Raw genomic sequence first — 9,482 nt, 5'->3', positions numbered from 1 at the left:
TGTTTGATCCAATTACAATGCTTATACAGGTTACATTGAGTTCAACTAAATACGTCGAATGTGTGTTTTCATATGGTTAATGCATCATATAACGTTTGGACTAATCCATTCAATGTTTACGATGTACCCGCACCGCAACGCGGGCGGGTCTTAATCCTAGTTATGTTAATGTTTGTTCTCGGTTGTATTTAAATATTTGATGAACTTATGATGTTAATGTTTGTTCCCGGTTGTATTTAAATTTTGAAATTCACACCCTATAATGCAAGTTCTTCTCTCTTCTAATTCTTTCATTTGAAATTCACATTTCCCTGCTCCTAATTTTCTCTCAATATTCGTTCTTCATGTTGTTCAATAGAAGCCCTAAATCGGTCATATTTTGAGGGATTTCGTATCTGAAATCGCTGTTAGGGGCTACAGTCGAACGAAAAAGAGGATGAGAGGTATATGTATTCTCATAATCGAAAGAAGGATGAAGAGATGCACCGAACTGGGTTCTAATAGGGTTTTCAAGGGTAAGTTTATCATGTTTCTTTCATAGTTTTTCGTTTCCAAACTGTTGGTACAATGTGTTTGTAGTTTCAGCCTTTCAGGTTGTGATTTTGTTTCCTACCTTTTTGTGTAATCTGTGTTTAAAGGTTTTCTTGTTTGTTTTCTAGGGTTTAGAGTGAGATATAGTGCCAAAAAATGAATTAGCTTAAGAACCATTAGCAATTTCTCCAGCGTTGGTGCTTAAATACGAGGTGTGTCATTGTTTATGTATTTTTTTTTTTTGTATTTTTATTGATTTTGCGTACTGTACTTTACGCTATATATGCTTAAAATCACCTAACGTGTCCCAATCGGAGCTCATTGATCATGCCGATTTGGACTTTTTATTGGTATTAATCCTTATGGATATTCTTTAAGGTGTTTTTGTTTTGATTTATTAGGTGATTTCAACTATCTGTGATCTTATGCTTCAATTTCTCTTTTGTTGGTTTATCATTGTGTTCCTGGAGTAGTCAAACATATAAGCTATATTCCTCGGTAAGTTATTTAATTTTTAGAGTTTTAGGATTAGATTGTGGGTTTAGGTTTTCTCTAAGTGGGTTGATTTTGCTGTTATATTGCTTATCTTTGAAGCCTTTGAATTTGGTTCTTGATTGAGTTTTAGGTGATAAACTTGTAATTTTCACTACCAACAAAATAAAGCACGAAAATTTGTAATTAGTTTGTAATTTTTCCAAAATTTTCAATATTTTATTTGGGCGTATGGCTCTTGTGATTGTGGCTGATTAGTTGACTTAGGTGGTGTTTGTTTTTTCAGATGCAAAAGGTCTGCAGTCTGCGGACCACATCTGCAGGAGAAGAGGTGGACCAAAGGTCTGCAGTCTGCAAGGAGAAGAGGGTTTGTTTTTTTATTATATATAAACCACTTCTCACACACACCCTCCTCTTCTCACACACACCCTCCACAGATCTGTCTTCATCACCACCACCAAGCACCACTGCAAACCCACCACCATCGTCACCACTACACCACCGCCACCACCGTCTCTCTCTCCTCGGCCTCTCTCTCCTCGGCCTTATCTACTGCCAAGAACAACCACAACCACAACCACCGCCACCACCGTCTCTCTCTCCTCGGCCTCTCTCTCATCTGCCTTCATCTACCACCACAACCACCCATCGCTCCCTCGATCTCCGATTTGGGGTTCGATTTAGGGTTTTTGGATGATCTTCGATTGGGGGGTTTGTTTAAAGATGAAGAACATCAAAACCCACCATCTGCCGTCGTTCGATTTGGGGGTTCCACCACCACGATAGCACCACCGCCATCACAGATCTCTCTCTCTTCTTTCCCTCTATCCTGCCGCTCCCTCACTCTCTTGATTCTGTGGTGGGTTTTGACTTGTTGGGAGTTGATTTGTGTTGAAGAGAGAAGAAGGTGGTGGTGGCACAGGAGGTGGTGGCGGCGGAGGAGTGTCGGAGGTGGAGGTGGTGGTGGCAGAGGAGGTGGTGGCGGCGGAGGAGTGTCGGAGGTGGAGGTGGTGGTGGCAGAGGAGGTGGTGGTGGCAGAGGGAGAAGAGGAGAAGAGGTTGGAAGAGGTTGGAAGATAATGGAACATGTCTGCTTGGTGAAGAGGTCTCGCAGACCTTTTTTAATGTAAGGTCTGCGAGAAAACAAACAATCTGCAGCATCCAAACGTCTGCCCGCGTCTGCGCGGCGCAGGCATAAGTGGCCAGAAGTACGTACTTCTGGCCAAAAAACAAACAGAACCTTAGAAAATGTATGAAAGGGATTTTTATGTGATGTTTGTGTTTACTTGTTGGTAATTGAAGAGGAAAGAGAAAGGGAAGAAAGGATCGGCATGGAGGATATTCTGATTGAAGGAGTTACATGCTGCTACAACAAGCTTGGTGAACATCCTGTATTTCGTCGAAGAGTACATCTGAACCTCCTTAATTTCTTGATTTTGTGTTGTTTGATAAGTTTTATGTGTCAATTGTTTCTGTAATTGATTGAATTTTATGGATGATAGTTGCTTGTGTTGCAAGTAATCTGGTAGGGTTTAAGTTGGTAGTTGGTACCATTGCTTGTGTTAAATGTGTTTGAGATGGGGTTTTGAGTGATGAAAGATGGAGTGTGTTGTTTGAAGTAGGGGAACTGAAAGTAGTTTCGAGGTTTAAGATGAGACCTTTGATTGCGGAAGTTGAGAATGTTTCGTATAATTTGATGGCTATTAATTCTCCAATCACCAAGTCTTCAAAGTTCTTCAAAGGATTGGTTTCTAATACACAGTAAACACGACACGCTAAATGTTGCAGGGTGTATATATTGGCAGGTATGGCGTTGATATAATTCTGACTCGCTAAAAATGACACGTTAAATGTTGTTGCAGAGGCGATGGCAGTGCAGGCGATCGATTCCACGTCACTACACCCGCTCTCTATCTCCATGCCATGGAAGATCGCGGTCCTACTGGCGTGAGTACTCGCCTCCTCCCAATAGAAAGCATCACTCAAGGTAGGTGTTTTAATTCTCTTTTTTTTTGTTTTTTTTTTGGTTGTGAATAGCATACGATTTAAATTGTATTCTTAATTATGAATTGTTTAGGTCTATTACACCTCACAGAAATTGAGAAAAAGGCAAAGTCATGTCAGGGACAGGTCTCCTCCACCTTGTAATGGCTCAAGGAGCCCATGCCCAGGTCCTGAAAGAGTGAAACTGGCGCCAACGAGTCATGGTCCTGATCCACATGACTACTCGAGAGGCATACCAGACAGGGATGCTTCGGTCAGCCCCTGGGTCAGCACTCGAGTGATTTAGTTGCCAAAAGGGCTGTTATGTTTTCAGAATTTCATATTTTAGCTCTTGTTATGGTGTTGGTAGTGGATAGCTGTTTTGGTACATTGAACCTATATATTATGGTTGTGCAATTGCTATTTTTATTAGACTTTATATCAGAAGCATGTTTTTCTGAAGTTTTGAAACTGTGGCAAATACTGTGGGCTTACTTTGATATACAAACATCCCAGCTTGCCAACCTTTTTAATATTATAGAGAAGGTAAAGCTGGAAATAAATACATAAAGATGCATGTTGTGTATTGTAAAGTAAGTATATACGATGTTTTATCATATTCGTTTTAATTTTTACGCTTAGAATAACTTTAATTAATTGTCTTATGAATTTACATCGAGATAGATAGATGACAAACAGGCAACAAATTGCGCCACTACCTCTTTTTGAATAGCAAACTAAGTCTTTTAAAAGCTACGTCCATAGATCTCGGGGTTATAACATTACTATGCATGACCAACCCGCTTTCGCCAATGGGGGCGCTATCCTTGATTTTGGTTATGGCTCAAAACCGACCCGCCCCGTACATAGCCCTAAACTCATTAACCTAAGTGATATGTTTCCCGCCGCATCGCGTGGGTAAACGGCTAGTATATATATATATATATATATATATATATATATATATATATATATATATATATATATATATATATATATATATATATATATATATATATATATATATAGGGTAGGGCTAGATAGAAAACCCTATATATATAAAAAACCCGAGAAAACCCAAGCTCCCGACATTTTTTTTTTTGAAAAAAATAACACATGTAATATACATGTTTTTAAGACTTTTGGGCCAAAAAAATCAAAAAAGCGCCGAAGGGATATTTTTTAAAAAAAAAAAAAACAAGTTTCAGCAATTTTCAGCGAAATTATGGATTTTTTGCTTAACACGTGTTAGGAGCTGAAATTTGTTTATTTTTTTTAAAAAAATCCTTTCGGCGCTTTTTTGTTTTTTTTGGCCCAAAACACTCTAAAACATGTATATTACATGTGTAATTTTTTTCAAAAAAAAAATGTCGGGAGGTTGGGTAAAAATGGCTTCCCATTTGGGTTTCCAGAGTTTTCTAAGAATTTTAGGGTTTTTTATCTAGCATTATCCTATATATATATATATATATATATATATATATATATATATATATATATATATATATATAGGCATTGGTTTCTAGGGGATGGTTCAAATGAAAACCATTTTTATTGCGAAAATTAACTAAAAAAAAGCCTAAAACACACCAAAAAAAAAATTTATACAATTTTTTTATTAGAATTCGCTAGTTTTTATATATAAAAAAACTTTTTTTCAAAAAAAAAATTTGTAGTGCACATGTGTAATAATTCACATGTGTAGTACTATTACATATGTGCACTGCAAAAAAAAATTGAAAAAAGTTTTTTTATATAATATAAATAGCGAAAATTGGTATGCAAAAAAAATTGGTATGTTTTTTAGGCTTTTTTAGTTAGTTTTCGAGTTTTCGCAATAACTAGTGGTTTTCATTTGAACCTTCCTCTTGGTTTCTAATACTGCATCTCCCTCTCGTCGTACTTCCAGACGAGATTTTCCCCGATTTGGCGTATCTGGTTTCCCTCCTCAATTAACTCTTCACCGTAGGTGCGAATCTCTTCTAGGTTTTCCGGATTCATGGGTGGCAGTTGGGCTGGTATGGGTTCCGGGTGAGCTGGTTCTGGTTCTACGTTTGGTATGAAAGGATATGGATTATTTATCAAGTTTTGGAATGCCCAGTCGTTGTTCCACCATTGTTCTAAAGGATTTGGGGCTGGTATCCTGGGTAACTCGTTTGGATTGAAGGCTGGCTTTGGAAGTGGCTTTTCCTGGTTTTGTTATAAGTTTATGGGTTGTTTAGGGAATAAACGTAGAAGTTGTGGGTCTGGTACCGCTACTTGGTTGAGATCAATTTCTGCATTTCTAAACATATGAAAGTTGGCTAGTTGCCTATCCAATTCTTCTTCCCATACAGGTCTAGCTACTGGATTTTGGGTATTTCTCTCGGCTCTATTCAGCATTGTTTGTTGTTGGATTTTTCTCATTCTTTTTCTCCTTTCTACTTTTGCTCTACTAAACCACCTTTTTTTTCTTAGGGGGGAAAAGGTTCTTCAGATTTGGCTTTAAAAACAAAGATTTCCTCGGAATCAGCTACGTATTCAGAGGTTGGCTGGGATGTTCCTTCATCCATTGGAGAATGCGGTAGGTGACGATAAGCGTCAGAAGTACCCTGATCACTCATACTGTAAACTAAGAAAATTGTCAAAACAACATAAGATTATAATATACGTATTTACACAGAATAGCACATAAGTTATGGTTATTTCCTAACATAATTGTTTAAAATTTAGGTATTTAAAAGAACACCTAAATGGCTTAAACCAGTGGCTCTGATACCACCTTCTGTCGCAACCCACGACCCCACCCCGGGAGCGGGAGCTACGAACACGAGTCGGTGGTATCGGTGTTTATTAATTTGGCAGCGAAAATGAGACATCAGGATCGTAGTTAGGAAATAAATCCCAGAGTTTCAAACACCACACTTTTATATTAAACAAATGGGATAAACCCCATATTTTATTCATAACATTTTTATAGGGATACGCCCTAGTTGCTAAAAACAAAACTTTTTATTTAGGTAACTTTATAGCCACTTTCTTTAAGCCTTCAGTGCTCCATAGCTGGCTTTTTGTAGCTTCACATTAAGTTACCTGAAACTCGTTTTAAAAATATTTTATCAACAAGAAATACTGGCGAGTACATTCTAGTTTAAAAAAATATAACTTGTTATTACTTCACAGTATTAAGAGCAATTACAATGTTTTATCTACCAATCACTCATTCAGTATTTGTCATGTTGGCAGTTCCATGACTGTGGTCATATTACTATTAGCTAACTATTTGTCCAATAGCAATGTTTGACTAAGTAGTGTATACAAAACCCCACATACCGGCAGTAATTGTAGAATACAAAGACTTAATCACTGTAAGTATAATAGAAAACATTTGAGCTTTTGTAAAACAAGTTGATAGAAAAAGAGAATGACTCACATTGTAAACTTATGTTTTCTACGGCCTTCCTGGTGATATTTCCTGATTATTTTCTTGAAGTTCTATTAAAAACATACAATGCACGCGTGTTAGTAAAATAACCCAAATCACATTAGCCATACAACATGAGACAGAACCCCAACGGACTTAGTCAGACAGAGCCTTGACATTCGTTGCTGGGTCCTAGATCAATCGGGTAGGGTAACGAATTAGTGATCGGGGGTTAAAATACTTACAACGGGGCAGAGCTTCGTGTTTTAGGGGGTATTTAGCTATAGTTTTCGGAGTTATAGAAGTTTAAGGGAGAAAGGGACTGAACGAGGTTGAAAGGCAACTGACTGCTCAATTTATAGGAAATCCAGGGGTCTCTCGCACCCTACAACCCCTTCTCTTGTTTCTCTCGTGCCCCGCGAGGGCACCCTAGCTACGACTATGGTTGCCGAGTCACACCACTAGACCCAACACGTAGCTGACACGTGTCAGCATGGGTGTCCGGCAAGAAATAGGCTTGTCGCACCCCGCGACCCACCTGGGTGGAACCTGTCGTGGCCCGCGACCGAGTAAAGATAATGATTTTGTTTGTTTTTAATAAAAAATTAAAGTTATACGGGTCTGTTTCGTGTATACGGGGTATTTTAGGGCGTTATCATGGGTTGTTATACATTGAGTTGACCTTCCTACAAAGCGGTTGCCTTGACATCCTTTGTACTCTAAACGCAAAGTGTGTATTCCGTTCGAGAGCCCTCGAATGGTGGACATCCGAGCGAAACGCTCGTGGGAATGAGGTCGCCTTTGCCTTACCTTAGGCTGACCGGAAGAGGTTAATGAAAGATGAGTTTTGCCTCCCCGTGAACTTCAAAAACTGGAGAATGAATTCTGGAATTTTAAGCAAATAGGGAATGACAACGCTGGTCTGACAGCACGATTCAAGCAGCTTAGTGCTCTGTGTTCTGGCCAAGTCGACTCTATCGACAAGGCTATCCCAAAGTACATCCGATGCCTCCCACCTACCATTATGAACCTAGTCGAGTCTGTTTCCCCAAAAACCCTCCAGGACACATTTTGTTTTACTGACAAGCTCAACAATAATTGTGTTCTCCATGGAACTTCTAAAAAGGTTCCATCGAAGAATGCTCACCAAGCTACTACTGATACCACCACCACTGAATCACCCAAGCCATCATCCTCCATAAGCAAAGGTAAGAAGCGGAAGGCTTCAAGCCAAAATTGTGTGGTAGTCACTCCGCAAAACCTCAAACCACTCCAATCAGTCGCTGCTACTCTTCACCCTGAACCATAAAGAAAAGCCTACACTAGGACTCAACCCAAGTGTAACACTTGTTTCTATCACCACCCAACCAACGCACCATGCCGCTTATGTACAAACTGCAATCGATTTGGGCACTTTGCCAACTAATGTCATAAACCACCTACCAATCAAAACCAAGCCATTGTAGCCCAAAACCCCACACCGAAGCAAGCCTAACCTCAGGCCGCTACTGTTCAATCATGCTTCAAGTATGGCGATCTTAACCATCTCGCCAACGTTTGTCCTCAATGCACTAACAACAACAACCAACAGCAGCAGCAGAAGCAGAAGCCTTAGCAAGCTCGGGGCAGAGCCTTCGTCATCACCGCTGCCCAAGCTCAGAATGCCAACGATGTCATAAACGGTACGTTTCTCGTCAACAATGTCTATGCTTCATGTTTATTTGATACTTGCGCGGATAAAAGTTTTGTATCTGTTGAATTCGAGCCTTTGCTTAAGTGTAGATGTTCTAAGTTGCCTAAATCATTCGCTGTCAAAATCACTATTGATTCCGTCCTCTCTAAGTGTTCTTTAAATCTTAACGACCAAACATTTTCAATTGACCTCATACCTATGCAAATAGGTAGTTTCGATATCATAGTAGGCACGGATTGGCTTAGGCGAGTTCGTGCTAAAGTTGTTTGCTCCGATAAGTTCATTCGTCTTCCCCTTCCTAATGGTGATTCTTTACACATCTATGGTGAGAAACCTTCTAAAGGTCTTAAGCTAATGTCGTGTACCCAAGCAAACAAATACTTGTGCAAGGGTTCTTTCGCCTTTCTTGCCCACGTTGTGGAAAAGAAGGATAAAGGCTCAAGCATAAGTGATGTTCCTGTCGTTTGTGACTTTCTTGATGTTTTCCTGACGATCTTCCTGGTCCTCCTCCCGCTCATTCAGTTGATTTTCGTATCGATTTAGTGTCGGGCGCTACGCCCGTCGCTAAGTCTCCCTATCGTCTAGCCCCTTCGGAGATGCAAGAGCTATCTAACTAACTTCAAGAGCTTCTTAATAAAGGCTTTATATGCCCTAGTACTTCTCCTTAGGGCGCTCCCGTTCTGTTCGTCAAGAAGAAAAATGGATCATTTTGGATGTACATTGACTATCGTGAGCTCAACAAACTTACATTCAAAAACCGATATCCTCTTCCACACATCGATGACCTCTTCGATCAATTACAAGGTGCGATATGCTTTTCCAAAATTGATCTTCATTCTGCTTATCATTAACTTCGAGTCATCGAAGAAGATATACCCAAAACCACGTTTCGTACATGTTATGATCATTACGAGTTCATGGTCATGCCTTTTGGTTTGACCAACGCAACTGCGGTTTTCATGGATTTGATGAACCGTGTGTGCAAGGCTTATCTAGACCTTTTCGTGACCGTTTTCATCGATGATATCCTCATCTATTCCAAGACTCAAGAAGAGCATGAGGCGACACTTGCATCTTATCCTTCAGCTTTTGCGTGCTGAACGTCTTTACGCCAAATTCTCCAAGTGCGAATTTTGGTTAAAATAAGTCCAATTCCTTGGTCATACCGTCAACAAACTTGGTATTCACGTTGACCCTGCAAAGATTGAAGCTGTGAAGAATTGGATTGCTCCTAAGTCTCCGTCTGAAATCCATTCGTTTCTTGGTCTAGCTGGTTACTATCATCGTTTCATTTTAAACTTCTCGAAAATCATCGTTCCTCTTACTTCCTTGACTCAAAAAGATAAACCTTTTGTTTGGGGTCCCGAATAAGAGGAATCTT

The 9,482-nt window shown here is 39.6% G+C and overlaps 1 long non-coding RNA gene across 1 annotated transcript; it reads left to right on the top strand.

The window, feature by feature from the left end:
- The first annotated feature begins 2,854 nt into the window (after window positions 1–2,854).
- Window positions 2,855–3,197, top strand: LOC110890052. Its single transcript, XR_002564184.2, has 2 exons — window positions 2,855–3,009; window positions 3,100–3,197. It is a non-coding gene; the product is annotated as an uncharacterized LOC110890052 (long non-coding RNA).
- Window positions 3,198–9,482: the final 6,285 nt, after the last annotated feature.

This window comes from Helianthus annuus, chromosome 11 (assembly GCF_002127325.2).
Source record: "Helianthus annuus cultivar XRQ/B chromosome 11, HanXRQr2.0-SUNRISE, whole genome shotgun sequence".
Taxonomy (NCBI): Eukaryota; Viridiplantae; Streptophyta; class Magnoliopsida; order Asterales; family Asteraceae; genus Helianthus; species Helianthus annuus.
The sequence above is the reverse complement of the archived record's forward strand: the minus strand, read 5'-3'. Positions and strand labels throughout refer to the sequence as shown.